Genomic DNA, 16,392 nt, shown 5'->3' on the forward strand with positions numbered 1-16,392 from the left:
AATACAGGTAAGGACAAGCTTGAAGTTTCTGCCTCCCTCTTAAATGTCAGATTATTTATATCTCAGAACCACTCTTTCAGATTCAGTATATTAGTATATTCAGTACATCATCATTCTCATCAGTTGTATTGCATTCAAGAAAAAGATGAATTTTAATACACCAAGATAAATTTATTTCTTTGTTCCCATGCCATGATAACTCACAATGAAAAGCTGTCTCAACATTCAGACAATAAAACAGATTCTATACTGAATATAGCATATGGTGTGCTATTACGTACAAGTTCTAACGTGCAAATCATGTCCTTTATATGTGAAAGCATTTTGGGCTTGATGAACAAAACAGGAAAGAATTGTTCAGAATTACATTTTGGAAAGTAATTTAGTATCTATTCTGAGACTGAGTATATATAATGAAAGGGCTCTGTAGGAGACACAACTTCCACGATTCCTATCATGTTTCTTAATACATAGCTATTAACCGAGCTAGCAGCACATATCAAATTGACATGGATAATTCATTCAACTTTCAGTTAGGGAATTTTCCAAAATATACTGGAGCTATTCATATATTTCAGTAGAAAGTCCTCTGAGACCGGGGCTTTGTTCAAGGGCACAGGCTGACTGTTCAACCTCAGCAACGGATACATTCTCATCCAGCTGCTTCCTTTCTTCAAAATTCTGTTTTCTCTTCAAAATTCAGTGTGAAAGAGTTTCAGCATGATATCTAATTATCTCCAGGGGGATCAGAGGAAGCAGTGAGGAACGCAACACAGCAAAAAAGAATCATATTCTATAGAAACATCAACAACATTTGTGAGTTCCTTTTCCTGAACGCTGTACTGAATAGGCACAATTCGTTTGTTCCCCTATTCACTACGTCAAATTTTGAGAGAAATTCTGCTGTTTTTCTTGGTATGCTCGCTTGTGTCAATTTACCTTCACAGGCCAAAGTTAAACAAAAAAAGCAATAGGGTCTGGGCAAACAAAATCTTTTTGGTTGTCTTTCTGAATAAGAAAAGTCAGTTTCTGTCAGAGAACAGATCAGCTGCATGCTTCAAGTACTAAAGTTAGTGAAATGTTAGCGAATGCCACAACAATGAGCAGAAGAGGGAGGCCAGTGATCAGAGGCACACTTTTTTGTATTTTAACAGTTTTGTTTTTCTGATTATATATTATTTTTCATATGTACATAACAAGGAGCAATACAACTCTGCAAATCTTAGTAAAAGAACCAAGACATTGAATAAAGTAATATAGATCTGTTGAGAAGCCGAGGAGAATCAAGCAGATAAAGATCACTCAAAATTCTGTCTGTGCATTCTTATGATGGCAAAAACTTTATGAAATAAAGCATTTGTGAATAAAAGTTATGTACTATTTGAGAAAAGATTCCTTACCATATAGTCGGGAAAAAAAACAAAAACGAGAAATGAGAAGAAAAACAACAGCAATTTCCTATAGGGAACCTAGTAAGAGTGACTGTGAAGTTGCCTTTGCCAAAATAACTGCAATGATTTCCTAGACCTTTGAGACCAGAACAACCTTTGCCAGACATCTTCCTATCACCCAAAAGAACAGAAAGAGGCTGCTTGTAAAGACCTGGCATTTTTCCAGCTTTGCTTGATGTGTAAGAAAAAAAAAACCTTGCAACTTTTTATTTGCTGACTTACGCTTCTGTCATCTGCTCACTCTGTCTTTTCTCCTATCAGACATATTGATACTGGGCACCAGTTAATGTTGGAGGTATTGAAATGCAGACTGAAAAAGCAGTAAAGGGATCACTCTGTGCTTTTAATGCGATAGTGCAACAACTCTTAAATCTCTCTTATTCTGTAGAAGGCATAGAATAGTTGCCTGTTAAGAAAGCAGTGCCCCCAAAGCTCTCTCCTTTCCTCCACCCTTTTCCACAACTGCATTTGCTATCTCTTCCAATCCCTTCGGGCAGCACTGTCGTGTCCATACATGAACCAAGTCGAGATTTCACTGAACGTGAGCATATCTCATGAGATCAAAGGAATTTGGATTACACTATCTAGTGCTCCTGGCATTGTGCTTGATTCTCTGTGCTGTGTAACAGCAATTCCACTCTTCCTTTTCTCCTGTTTGTGTTCAGTGAACTAAAAAGCCAGCACTCAGGAAAAACTATTCTGTTCCTTCATTTAAACAAGTAAGGCTCATGCAAACCACTGAATTAATTACATATTATCCCACAAAACAACGCATTAGTTACTGTGAACTTGAACTACTGAGAGATGCAATATGTAACATGACAGAGCAAACCTGCTGGACAGCCTCAGATTTAATCTGATTCTTCTGAAGAGTATTACACAAACCAGAAATGTATCATATATACAAGAATGTGTGAATTTTGGTTGTAACACATATGTTAGGTTGTAACACACATACCCTACACAACCTGACTTGTCATACAACTAGTTTAAAGTACTTGGAGACCTTTGCAAAAAAGAAAAGGGACCAGCAAACTACCAAAGAATAGCTGAATAAAAAGAAACAAATCCATTTGTTAAAACCAAACGTACTAAAAATGTAAGAAAGAAGAAATGCATATTTGTATGCGTTGTCTTGAAAGTTGTGTTACACTGGACTTTACAAAAACAAAAAATGCTTAAAAAAAAAAAATATCATTGCTTCTCAGTTCTAACAAAGGGATGAATTCACACAGAAAAGCTATCTGAAAAACAGTCCTTACTAATGATTTGAGGGAGGTTCCAACTTCCTATGTTGAAAGGAAGAAATAAGAGAACAGGCAAGAGGAGCAGAGAGAGCTGCTTTAATAGAGAGCAGAAAGAACTTGAATAGTAAGAAAGTCCCAGAGCATGTCCTCATTGAGTCAATCTATGCTGTTAAATGGAAGATAAATCCATTTCTTCCCACTTGGCAGTTTTGTGTTATCAACAAATGAGATATTAGGTAATGACTATGTGTGACTACCAGCTTTTATTGTTATACAGCAAAGAGATACACCCTTAGCACGTGAAAGAAGGGAAGGTGTAGCTCTGTCAGCCAAATGGGAGAGGAGTGGTGAGCCCTAGCAAATGTTGATATAGATGTTCTGTCAACAGACATGCCTATTTGCCATTATGCCTTAATTTGCATCAGTTGTTACATACTGTTATTACAGTATACTGCTTGTGTAAAACCCTCTCATCGTAATGAACTCCTATCATGCACTTGGATCCCAGATTTCACTATTTTTTCAGAAAGCAGCAAGAAGAGGATTTATCTTTCAGAGAGTAACAGTTTCAGCCATTTCACAATATTTTACATATGCCACTCACAGAGCTTCCTCCACAATGAATATTTTTGCCTGTGGTTATGAACAATGAAACCAGAATACAAAATGAACAATATCCAAATGAGGAATGCTGAGAATATATTACCGTTTGGCATAACATCACCCACACATTAACCTACTTCAGTAACCAAACCCAGCAATTCAAACCTAAAAATCCTTGAAAACTGTGAAAATTTTGAACTACTTGGATCTAACTCTATTCCTCAGATTCTTCTGCTGAATTTCTAGTGATCACAAAATATTACGCTACTGTCTCAAAGAGTATATGGCACTCAGTGTAACTAAGCAATGACATAACAGAAATTATTGTTACGTTTTGTGCAACAACACAGGAAAACACAGACAGGAAAACTGATTTTATTCTGAAACAATCAAAAAACATTCATCCAGAGTTGCACAGAAGACAACATTGAAACATTCAAGTAGAGTGGATGAACCGTGTGACCACCCAGGATACCAACACCTGAGCATCCTCTACTAAGAGCACTGCACCTGCATTTTCAAGACAGAAAGATCCATTTTTAACTCAATTCTCTGTATCGGTTTCTGAAAATGAAATGTTTTCATTTCATTTCTGAAAATGAAATGTTTTCAAAGAAGTAGGGCTGGAAATACTTTTTTTTCCAACTTAAACATGATAGGAATAAACTGCAGGCCTTCTAAACAAAACTCCGCATTTCCATTTGAAATGAATACACACATTGTAAGAATTACCAAAAAAAAAAAAAAAAAAATTTGGTTGTAGCCTCCCCTAACCAGATTCTCCTGAATAGTTATGTCGTGTTGATTTTCATAGTCTTGTCTCCTCCAGATTTTCAAAAATTATTTTTCTTTTCAACTAGAGGTAAGAATGTTTGAAATAACTGAGTTAGCACCACTGTGTTTATTTGTAGTGCTGTTTCAAAGCTGGCTTTCTTAACTAATTACTAAAACCACAGAAGACAGAGTATCAACAAACTCAGTTCTGCTTATCCATGCAAAGAAACATTACAGACCTCCTTCAGATACAATTTTTACCTCAAAATACCAAAATGTCTGCAAAGTTATTTAATCCTCAGAACTTTCTGTTAACTTCAGCTTTAACTTGCACACACGAAGTTCTACATATAATTGCACAACTAGCTCTGAAGAAAACTGAAGGAGATTGTGTTTCACTTTGCCACATTATTAACAAGTAATGAATCTGTTATTCATAATTATTTGTGGTGAAATTTTTTTCTCCAAAGTTTTTAAAGTTCATTATATATGTATATTTAAATCTGGAAGCATTTAAAGTCAGCACACAGCCACTTTCTGCAAACCACAAACCACAAGCCAATTATGCTGTAATAGCTGACAGAGTTAACCTGCTGATTGGCTTATTTCTTTTTTTTTTTTTTTCCCCTTAAAGTTATATGAACAGGTAGACTGCTAATGTATCAGTTAACACAGGTTCTCTTTTAAAAGTGGTTGGCCATACACTTTCTCTTATTTAAATTAGGAAGAAACTGGTGCTGTCGTACATTCAACCTTTTCTGTAAAAGTAGAAGCTGTTAGTCCAATTCATTAAGCTTTTCATCTTAACAGGGATCAAACATGCAGCAAAAAAAGGGCAAACCACATCCTTGACTGTATCAGTGAGAGCACAGCCAGCAGCTCAAGGGATGTAGTCTTAGTCCTTCCCCTCTACCTGGCATTTGTCAGGCTGTTTCTCAAGTACTGTAAAAAGTTTTGATCTCCCTACTACAAGAAATATATTGACATAAAGGAGTGATTTTAGCAGAGGTCCACCAAGCTGGTAAGGAACTTGGCACGCATGCTATAAGAGGAGAAGCTGAGAACTATATAGCTATATATATTTTTTAATATTTATATAACTACATATATATATATATGTGTTTTTTTCCCCAGTCTTAAGAGTAGATGACTCAAAGGAAATCTTAGAGCTGTCTGCAACTACCTGATCTGAGCACACAGAGAAGATGGAGCCAAACTCCTCTGAGACATGCACAGTCATAAACACAATATGGAGCACAGGAAATTCTGGTCACGCATTAGGAAAAATTTTTTCCCCTGCATGAGTGGTCAAATGCTGGAAGAGCTTACAGAACCTCTGTACTTGGAGGCATTCAAGACACTGTTAGACACAGCCCTGACCTAGCTTGTCTAAACAGACCTGCTTTGAGCAGGGTGATGGCGTAGAAGTCCTTCACAAACATTCTTATGCATGATTCTAACTATAAGCAGAATTAAGATGATCTCTCAAATTAGCTAGTATTTTCAGACCAAAAAGCAAACAGAAATTACACTGCAATTCTGGAAAAAAACATATGCCGGACGGTCCATAAGTTCCTTTGCATGTAAAAACACATATAATTCTCAGTGTATACTGCTAAGTAATTCAAACAAAGCATTGTTAAAGCTAGATGTCTATATTGCTTTTTCTAAAAACGTCAGGTCAAGGAGGAAAGCAACTTTTATGATTTCGAGCTTGCACAAATGTCTTTCAACACTGCAAACAAAATTACAGCTCCAGAGATATTACTAAAGAATGCTCCACTACAAATCAACCAGTTCATCCAGTGAGACAGTAAGCAAAAACAAATTAAAAGCTACAAAGCTTTGCCACTGAATGCATGATGTTTGTCCTGCTGTCTGAAGCAGAATAAGAAGTAGTGACTAGAAAGCAATGCCTACTACAACTCCAATAATGCCTGCAGTAAACTACCTTGAAAGGGTAAAGCAGGAAATACTGTAGCCCTACTGCTCATCCCTAAAATAAAAATGAGGCCTTCTTCATGCTATCTGGGTAGTGTTTCATAGAATGAGTAGCATCCAGAAAGCAGCATTTTCAATGAGTTAAGTACAAAGACAACAAATGATGGATACTGTCATATTATATGCATTATATGCATAAATACTCAAGAAAAATCAGATTCCACAAACCTGGTACACGCATAAAATAGAATACAGAGTTAAAAACAAATCTCCCCTGTCTGACTCCTACAATTGTGTTTTATGAATTGAGCTTATATTAAAGCTTTTGAGTCTCTGCATCAGAAGCCATTTCTCAAATCCTTGAAAAATGTGAGCTTATTTGGTACTTTGTCTAGTTTTTCACTTCAGTATAAAATGGGATACATTATCTTTGAGTTATGTTAAGAATTCATTTACTACTTATAAATGTCTGCAAAAAGCATAGGAAATTATATTGATCTTTTGAAGATCACAGCTTAAAAAGAAGAAAGAAAAACGGCTGCCTCTATTTGCATTTTCTTTTCTTCTTTGGCTAATAAAGTGTAGGTGATAGCAAAAACAGTGAGACCATCTCCTACAGTGAGGCCATCTGTTATAGAAATTAAATAAAAATTGGCAGATACTGAGTTCCTACATTTTCAGTTGGTGTTTGTGTTTAACTCCCTGTGATCACCTGGAAATTTTAATGTCTTTTAAGGAAATGAGCAGAAATACTTCTTAAGAGGAAAAATATTGTATGATGATCAAAGTGGCTGGTGAGGCAAAGTTAAAAAACTTTCACATAAAAGCAGGTGTATGTGTTTGCCTCAGATTTCAGAACGCTCAAGGAGGGAAGGTTTAGATTGGAAGTCAGGGGGAAGTTCTTTGCAGAGAGGGTGGTGAGGTGCTGGAACAGGATGCCCAGACAGGTTGTGGATGCTCTGTCCCCTGGAGGTGTTCAAGATCAGGTTGGATGAGGCCCTGAGCAACCTGCCCTAGAATCAGAACTGGAGGTTGATAGCCATGCCTATGGCAGGGGGGTTGGAACTTGATGATCCTTGGGGTCCCTTCCAACCCAAGTCATTCTATGATACCAACTTTGATTCTGATTAACAAGACACCGTCAGTCACAGGATCACACATTATTCCTTTAAATTCTTGCAAACAACTCCCTGAGCAATTGCCAGCAGTGGTAGCACCTCTGCACAAAACAGATTTAACCTTTTCTATTTTAATTCAACGCATAGTGAAAGCAAGGACACTACACAAGCCAGACCCCTAAGAAGGGAGCAGAACTGTAAGCTGCCAGATGATAATGTATTTCCCAATTAACTGCAGTCAGTGCAGAGAGCAGGTGATGTATATCAGTACTCTACAAAAACCTGCAAGCCAGAGCAGATAGAATGGATGCACAATCCATCTTACCATTTGAAAGTGGTGACTTGAGTACCTGAAGTGCAAGCATAGGCCAGCCTTGTTATCCCCAGAACATTAAGATTATGGTGCAGACTCTGGCCAGCAGTGGATAAATAATCCCTAAGAGCTCTACTAGCACAGCTAGGACATTTCGCCGAGAAATAAATGAAATGCAGACATTATTCATCACCTTTTCCAGGAACTCTAATTTAAATTTAGCTCCCTACATGAAAATAAATAAATAAATGCATAAAGTTTTCCAGCCAGTTGTAAACTAAGCTATCTACAGCGCAGTTTTAATGACTACAATATTTTACAGCAACCTTCTGCCCTTCTAAGGTAGTAAAGAAGCAGAACAGAAATAAGCTTTTTTTTTTTTTTTCTTTAAATCTTTCTTCAGCTGAGTAACTGCCAGTTTATGCATTGAATGCTGCTTCCACAGGTGTATAATCAAAGAACATTGGGATCTTACAATCACAAAATAAACAAGAGAGTTAGGCAAAGCAGACTATGATAACAAAAGAGAATAAATAGAAGGCTGACCCCTATCCTGGGCTCACACACAAAACTCCAGCAGAGCAGATCTCCAGAAGAGATCCTTCCCCACTGGTAGCCAGCTCTTCAATAGGTCTAGGAGGCCAGGCTCCATCCCTTCTGGCAGCACAGGAGAATTGCCTTCACCTGTGCTCCTCTGGCTGCCTCACTGCTCGCCTCAGGTGATCAGAGGTTCAGGCCGTGACTCAGCAGCTCCCATACACACAGGGTTCATTCTTAGCAATCTATTACCCAGTAACTGCAGTAGTAACAACAAACAAACAGCAAACATAGCATTTAGGTGAAAATTTGGTAATACCTCTTGGCCTGTGAGAATATTTTTTTTCCAACATCAGCAGAATGTTGAAATTGACCTTCTTACACTTATTTTCAATTTAAGTTGAACTTGTTCAACATTATTCAAAAATAATGAGTGCAGGTAATTAGAGGAATGGTAGAAACAGGACTATTTTGAAATCACAGATACAAACATTCACACTTTTGTCTTGGTTTCAGTTGGGATAGAGTTAAGTTTCTTTCTGGTAGCTGGCATGGTGCTGTGTATTAGATTTAGGATGAATGTAACGTTTTAGCTGTTGGGCAGTACTTACACTAAGTCAAAGACTTTACAGCTTCTGGTATTGCCCTGCCACCAAAGGGAATGGGGTGCATAAGGAGATAGGAGAGGACACAGTCAGTACCTCTGACCCAAACTGACCACAGGGATGTCCTATACCATATGATGCCATGCTAAGCAATAGAGCTGTGAGGAGCTGAGCAGGGTTTTTTTCTATTTCCTTCTAATTTTTTTTTTTTTTTTTAATAAAAATGCCTTCGGTTTTTTAATATAATCTGGACAATGCTTATAATATTATCCAGTAGGATTGTAAGAAAACCGTAGGTAAGGTATTTTATTTCCTCTGACATGTGAAAGTTGTCTCAAGATATTGTACAGAATAAAATATTAATATCGATTTCTATAATAAAAGCCACTTTTTTTAAAGGTCTGTAGCTGCCTGCATTATTCTTTTTTACCTTTTTGAAGTATTAGTTTTATAATTTTCCACTAAATTTTTTGGAATATTTTCCCACAACCCCAGTTGCTCAAATATCATTGTTAATGATGGAGCAAATTACTTCAACTAATTCAATCTGTACACTGTGATCTGCACAATCTGGACTGAATTTCCCAATGATTTTGCAGCCTTTATTTATTTAATCTTTGTCAGGAGCTATTAGTAATTTTCTATGTTCCTCAGTCATTTATAATGTTGAAGGCATATTTATTCCCCTGATTTTTGTCTTGAGGAACAGTGGTACACTGGTTTATACATGCACAAGATTCCCAGTGACAGAAATTAAGTTCAGTTGCATTATGCAAGAATATGACTCAACTTCAGTTTCTATCTCTAAAGAGACATTCGGGGTAACGAGGCATGGCTACACATTCATTTTTCAGTCATCTCACATGAGAAACTTCTCATGAGAGCAAAACTAGAAAGGACTCCTTGACACCGAGAATATGAAAAATAATTGTAAAAATGTTCACATGAATCATACATTCTACCCCAAACGCCAGGAAGGATTTTCCTTATATACATATTTAAGAGGGCATAAACTGCCCCAAATATTTTTTTAAGGTTATGCAAGATCTTAAATTTTCATTTCATGTTTCCTGGGGTGAAATTTCTGCTTTCATTTACAATGCATTTCCAGTGAAATATTAAAAAAGAACTGCGAAAAATATTATAACTAACAGTGCACTTAATTGTTGACTAAGGTAAGTCACGAGGAGAGGTCTGAGACACAAACGACTGGTTTCTGATTTACTTCTCCAAAGCTCAAAAACCATAAAACATGTGTGTTCAACTGCCTTATTACTGTTGTGGTACAGAACCTGTACATCAAATGAAGAAAACGGACTAGCGCATGCAGTAGCTGTTATAGGCAGAGGTAAATGTGGCTGACAATCAGTTATAATGGTTCACGTGTCAAAAGTTCAGGAGCCACTTTGTCAAAAAATACTACACACATGGTGTGCAACAATTAGCAAAATATATCTAGATGAAATAAATGAATATTAAACAACCGAAATGCTGAGAGCTGCCAACAGAACTGTATGGGTTAATAGGTGTTTTTTAGAAAGCCTTTTCAGACACAGCCTCCAAGGTTATTGTGTTATCTATGGATCAGTTGGTAAAATGCCTTGCCAATGAATGTAAGGAAGTTTAAAGCTGTTGGCTTTCGCCTACCGTACCAAGATCAGTCTTAAGATCTGTTGGCAGACTTAACTTTCTTGATCCTTTAACTGAAACAACAGAAAAAGGAGAAAGGCAGTTGTTAATAATTAACAAAGAAAAAGGAGCGAGGGAAAACAACACGCCACCTTCTGGTTAACATGCTGAACGTTTGTAGCATATACATTTTTAAATCAGCACATAAAAGCAGAATAATGGTTTAAATATTTTCATGTACACCATTCAGAAAAAACAAATGTAACCAGACAAAAAAGTCCTGGCAAAACATTACTCCAACTCTCAATAAATGAATGGTGCTATACATAGCTTTGGCTGTGTGCTGCAATATCTTACCTTGAGATGACAGGAATGATAAAAAAAAAAAAAACAATCACAAATGAGACTGAGGCAGATATTGCAAATGCTGGTTATACAGCATATCACAAATATTTAAACATCTGGAAACCAATTTATTTAAGAGGGCGCAATGAAATTACGAGTTCTGATGAGATCATACTCAAGGTATCATTTGAAAAATAGAGGGCATATTGTAGTGGTAATGGAGACAAAACACAATATTTTATAGACTACAGAAAAGAAGACATTGAACAGAAAATACAGCAGCTTCAGGATAAAATGTAGTGTTATTCAGACATCAAAATATTGCACTGAGCTTGCTGAAGATTTAATTATCTGTTACATTTTGAATACAAAACTATTATTTTGCTTCTGTTCAAAAATGTTTTCATTTCCTTAGACACGAGCACATCTTAGAACAATGAACACCAGAGAATTGAAATGAAGCATGTCTTGTAGCAGTCAAAAAGTATTAAATTTGTTTAAAAAATGCCTTAAGAAATCTTTTATTATTTACTCAGAAGACTTCATTTCCAATATTTTCTTTTATTCTTTTATTTTGTCTTCGTGCAGTTTTTTTCACATTGTTTTCTGGCTTTTGCCTCCTATACAGTCTGTCACTGGTAGAGAACAACGAAGTATTTGTTAGCTAATTATTCTCCTTCTAAAAAAAAAGTCTTACATAGTTAAGTGTGATAGTGATAGGAACACTGGGACATATGAATGTAAGGAACAAGTCCTTTATAATTTCTATTTAATAAGCTTTTAGGTCAGAAGGATGCCCAGAACAACTGTTTACCATTTCAAGTCAAAGAGCCCTGAAAGAATCTTACAATGTCATACACTACAGAACCTGCAATTTGGCAGATGAAAATATCATATCTCACCTGTGATTTTTTTGTTTGTCTCCCGGAAAAGAGTTGAGGAGCCTTTCTGACTCCTGAGCAACCTTTTGATATCAACAGAATCAGCACAACCCTTATGTCAATCCATTTCTGGGTATCACTAACTGGATGCTTTAAAGCAAAGTGAGGAGATCTCTTCAGATCAATCCAACATAAAAATATACATTCCTAATATCACATTGGTGAAAATTCTCTAATTTTGATACCAAGTGTTTGGATTGTGTATCCATTTTAGGCAGTAACACAAAAGCCAACCAAATTTTCAGAAAGAGACTTTTAAAAGCATTCCATTCATCTGGAGAGCTGTCATGTACTTTCACACTGAGAACAGAGGTTACTTCTTCACAAAACCAGTGCCTTGCTATACAGGAAAAAAATGCACTTGCAGTATAATCACCTTTTGTTTCCAGGAAGTGACAACATCTTGCCCAAGCAGCCTCTCCGAAAAGGATTTCTAATTCCTAAGGAAGGTTGTAGGGACCACACTCTAAATTGGGATATTTTGGAACTATAAAACCTAACTATATTTAACATTAAGGGAATCTCATTAGTGCTGTCATCAAGAGAGCTTTGGGCTTAATAAACAGGTGGCTTAAGCTCTTTTACTTCAGTATTACAGCTACGCCTGTATAACAGGATTCTTTTTTTACAAACTGTCTTTTTTTCCCAGACTTTTTTCAAACCTATTTTCAAACTGTGTCATGTATGTATGAGCTGGGAGATTGCAGAAATAGCTCCCAATTATCTGTGTGCAGGCTTATGCAGGAGGCACAAAGAAAGTAAACCTTTTGATTCTCCTGGACTCAATTTGTGAGCTCCTGCAGCTGCTCCCAGACAAAACAGACATACTAGACTGAATGCTGCAAACTAACAGGCACAGGACGCTGAAAGAACTGTAGCTGGGAAAGGAAGGGAACAAAAATCTGATGGCTATGAGCACAAGGATAGTATAGGCATCCTGATCTTGAAAATATGGGTAAAAGAGATGCATGGGTGTGGGATTCTTTTGTAGAAGGGAACATGGTAAGAAGGTTAAAGTAGAAAGGAGACACACAGCATTAGGAAATGAAGGAATCATAGAATCATAGAATGGCCTGGGTTGAAAAGGACCACAGTGATCATCTGGATTCAACCCCCTGCTGTGTGCAGGGTCATCAACCAGACCAGGCTGCCCAGAGCCACATCCAGCCTGGCCTTGAATGCCTCCAGGGATGGGGCATCCACAGCCTCCTTGGGCAACCTGTTCAGTGTGTCACCACCCTCTGAGTGAAAATATTCCTTCTAATATCTAACTGCTAATCCTTGACATACACATCCTTTCTTGAGATCTTAAGCAAGCATTTATCCATCCGATCAAAAACACTGGAAAAGAGTGATAAAATGTGTCCTATGCTCAGTCTAGGATCTCGTTAACAACTTCTAACTAATAAACATCCTTTTTAATGTAATGTAAATAAGTAGAAATGGTTACGTTGGCACATAATTATATCGATAATTGATAATCATGTTTAAAAAAAAATTACACTGTTTTCACACACACAGTGTTTTTGAAATGTATGTATTATTGTGGAAAACAAGCAAGCAAGCAATTTTCAAATGGAATCAAATCTCTTCAGCTACCCTGTCATTACACAAAAGTTGAGAAGGAGTGACTATTAAAAACTTCGAAGTGTTATTCTTGAAACTAAGCTATATAGAAAGCACTTCCTGTAGGAAAACAGGTTGGCATGGTGTGGGCCTCATCTGTTCATGTCATGAGTGCAATAAATCAAGACAATAGCACCTGGAAGTCATAAGAACCATTAATCTTGCCTTAAGAACCTGTTCCAAAGCTAAGAGAAATCAACTGTGGAAGTCTTAATGCAGCCTTCTCTAAGCGCTACAGTCTTAAACATATGTAGCTTGCTACAAAAGTAATGCTTCCCATTTATTTATATGGAAACTCCCATGTATACAAAGAGCACAATAACAGTATTTGACAGAGCACATTCTCAGCTATAAAATACTCTTCTTGGACATAGTTACCACCATTAACTATGCTTTTTCACCTGCAATGAGCATGTTGCTATTACTGAAACACACAACCCACAGCTCCACTTGTGTTGACATTCACTGTTAGGTCTCCATAAATGTTCAGCAAGAGTCAGTGAATGCCAATGGGTGCCATTTTTTCAGCATGGAAGAATTTAATTACACACCTCTGCCTCATACACACTCCCATGACAGATGCCATTCTATCAGACTGCCCCTCTGCTGCCATGTATCACACAGCAACAACATGTAATAGATTATTGGCAGGGAGGTTCAACCTCTACTGCCATGCCACCAACATCTGCCTCTGGTGCTGGGGGCCAACATAAGAAAACAGGAGATATTACTTTCAGAACAGCCTTCTGGATATGAGCCACCAATATGCAGGTGATTTCTTAAGAATAAACACAAATATATTTTTGTTTCAAAACTCACATTTCAGAAGTTGCTCTCCCAGACATGGACCAACTACATTCTTTCTTTCTAATCTTTGAGAGAAGTCTATATTGTGTAAAGTGAAATGGGCAATTATGTGAAACGGCCTCTCAAAGATGTATTTCCTTGTGCTCACCTCACTGTGTTCTCAGCTACATGCTGAAATACAAAATGGCTAAAAGAAACAAGGAACAGTAAAACTGTATTTCTAAAAGCCCCTGAATAAGTCTTCTTTATTTGATGATAATAATAAAGCTTAAATTTATTCCGGTGGGTACTGTTTTGCAATACACCATATAGTAATTAACTCCAACACTGGATAATCACTAACACTGTAAGGGCTTATGAGGCCTCAGAGAGTTTTTAAAAATTGTATTTTGGAAAGATTGAACCCTCTGAATCCATCATGGAATTAAGGAAGTACAAAGCCCTAGCTTTTGAGCTGAAAATCACAAACGACCATCAAAATGCTTGACATTCTACATCAAAAGAATATGGTATGCATGAGTAAGAACAAGGTATTCTGATGGTCCTGAAAAAGTTCACTTCCACTTTCCTTGATATGATCTGAGACTTTTTTAAAGCCAATCAAATACCATTATATGACATGTTGTATTGCATGATCATGCCCATGAAATACTTGTTAAAGACAAGTTTTTTATTAATGTTTCTCACTTTGCTATTTTCAGAAGCGTTCACCTATACATATACTGTTATATTTGCTATGCAATTTACTTACAGTGTAAATGGCCACCTCTCAGACATTCACAAACAAGTAGAGTTTTACAAATGGATCTATTAACTCCTTGTCTTCCTGTACAGTATTGGAACTGCATTATTATATCATTTAAATGGTAATTAAATTAGAATAAGATAACAGTGTGTAAGAAAGACCATTCTTTTCCTCTCTCTATCATGCTTAATATGAAAGCCTGATTATTTCCTCACTTGCTACTATCCCTGTGTGGCAATGCAATCAATTTCATGTTCTAGTCTGAAAAGTGTAATTTTTTCACTTTTCACTGCAAAGCCATGCTTTCCCAAATTGTACAGGTCGAATACCTGAAAAGACAGCTTTATTGATCAAGTTTAAAGTATTGCTTAATGGAAGAAGTTTGATTTGTTCTGAACTAGATAACAGCCCTGCAAATACAATAAGGATTAATTTTCAGCATTATGTCATTTGCTCAGTGCTCTAACACTCACATCAGCAACAGAACACAAATGCCTAATTTTGACTTGGCAAAATAAACAAAACTGAATTACTGAGTTGACACTGGGTCTTATTGTAGAACCTCAGTTAGAGGTTAAAATATCAACAAGCAGTAGGATGTTAGAGGCAACATAGGTTTTTCAGGAAAACAAAGAAGGTCAGATAGTCCAGGTAGACTAAGCAATGTTCAGGATCAGATCAAGAGATGAGCAGGCAAGAGATTAAGTTCTTGAAAAAGCCTTCATTGACACTGTTCTAGGGGCCTAGCTGGAACTGAAACCAGACCAAGTTACTAACAGCTTCCTTGGAATTAAATTGTTTGTATCTACACCAGCAATTAGAATGCTAGAGCGATCCTTCCTGAAGATTGCTTTGTGCTTGAGTCAGTGCAGTGTAGCTCTCTGTATCATTCCTGCTGTGATGAAGCCAAGGATCAAGTTGCTCCCCTCTATGCCAGCAAGAGTATGGTGTTTGTCATGCAGACTTTTAGCCCTCAACTGTATGTAATCTGTGTATGTATGCATACTCAAGTCAGCAGCAAGCATGAACTGCACTGACAGTGAAGATCTGACACTGATATGGCCTGCTAACTGTAGAGAACTGCAATAAATCAGTCGCATCAGCTGGTGATGTAGATACACCCAGTGTGAATCTCACTGGGCAGCAACTTGAACCATAAGACTTATTTCCAACTTCCCTTTCTGTTTATGCTAAATTTCTGAAGGATTAAGTGTTAAGTCTATCCTTAATAGAGATACACGGTGGCTGGTTTTACAAAGATATCATGGGGTTCTAAGAGTATAGCACAATTTAATTACAGAGTTTGCATACCATGAACTTTAAAGATATCAAAGGCAAGACTGGAAGCAAAAGAAGCCTGTCAAGTGAATCCATCATTACACATATCAACCAGTTTTATCATATGATGGGAGAAATTCTAGTCAGTGCAAAACAAATGTGGTTGTGAGGATGTGTTCAGAAGCACAAGGTAGTACTACTTCCTGATGCTTGGTGGTCACAATTTTGAGGTTGGTTTCTACAAGATCCATGCTTGATGTACACTTAAAAAATAATTATTATCAGCCATAGTAAAAATAATTTCTATTTTTAAGCAGCAGTTAATTTTGCAAAATGTTAAGTATTCAAATATAGCTTGAAGAACACAAAAGGCTAAAACCAGAAACAATCTTGTTAGACATTTTTCCTTGCTGCATGTCCTCCAGAACTGAA

At 36.9% G+C, this 16,392-nt stretch overlaps 1 protein-coding gene across 2 annotated transcripts in view; it reads right to left on the reverse strand.

Annotated features, from left to right (window-relative positions):
* Positions 1-16,392, reverse strand: part of STXBP5L (syntaxin binding protein 5L) — a 180,184-nt gene that overhangs the window by 26,631 nt on the left and 137,161 nt on the right. The window lies entirely within an intron of this gene.

Source organism: Centrocercus urophasianus, unplaced genomic scaffold, assembly GCF_019232065.1.
Source record: "Centrocercus urophasianus isolate 14NV4802_14NV808 unplaced genomic scaffold, USGS_Curo_1.0 seq_12, whole genome shotgun sequence".
Classification (NCBI taxonomy): Eukaryota; Metazoa; Chordata; class Aves; order Galliformes; family Phasianidae; genus Centrocercus; species Centrocercus urophasianus.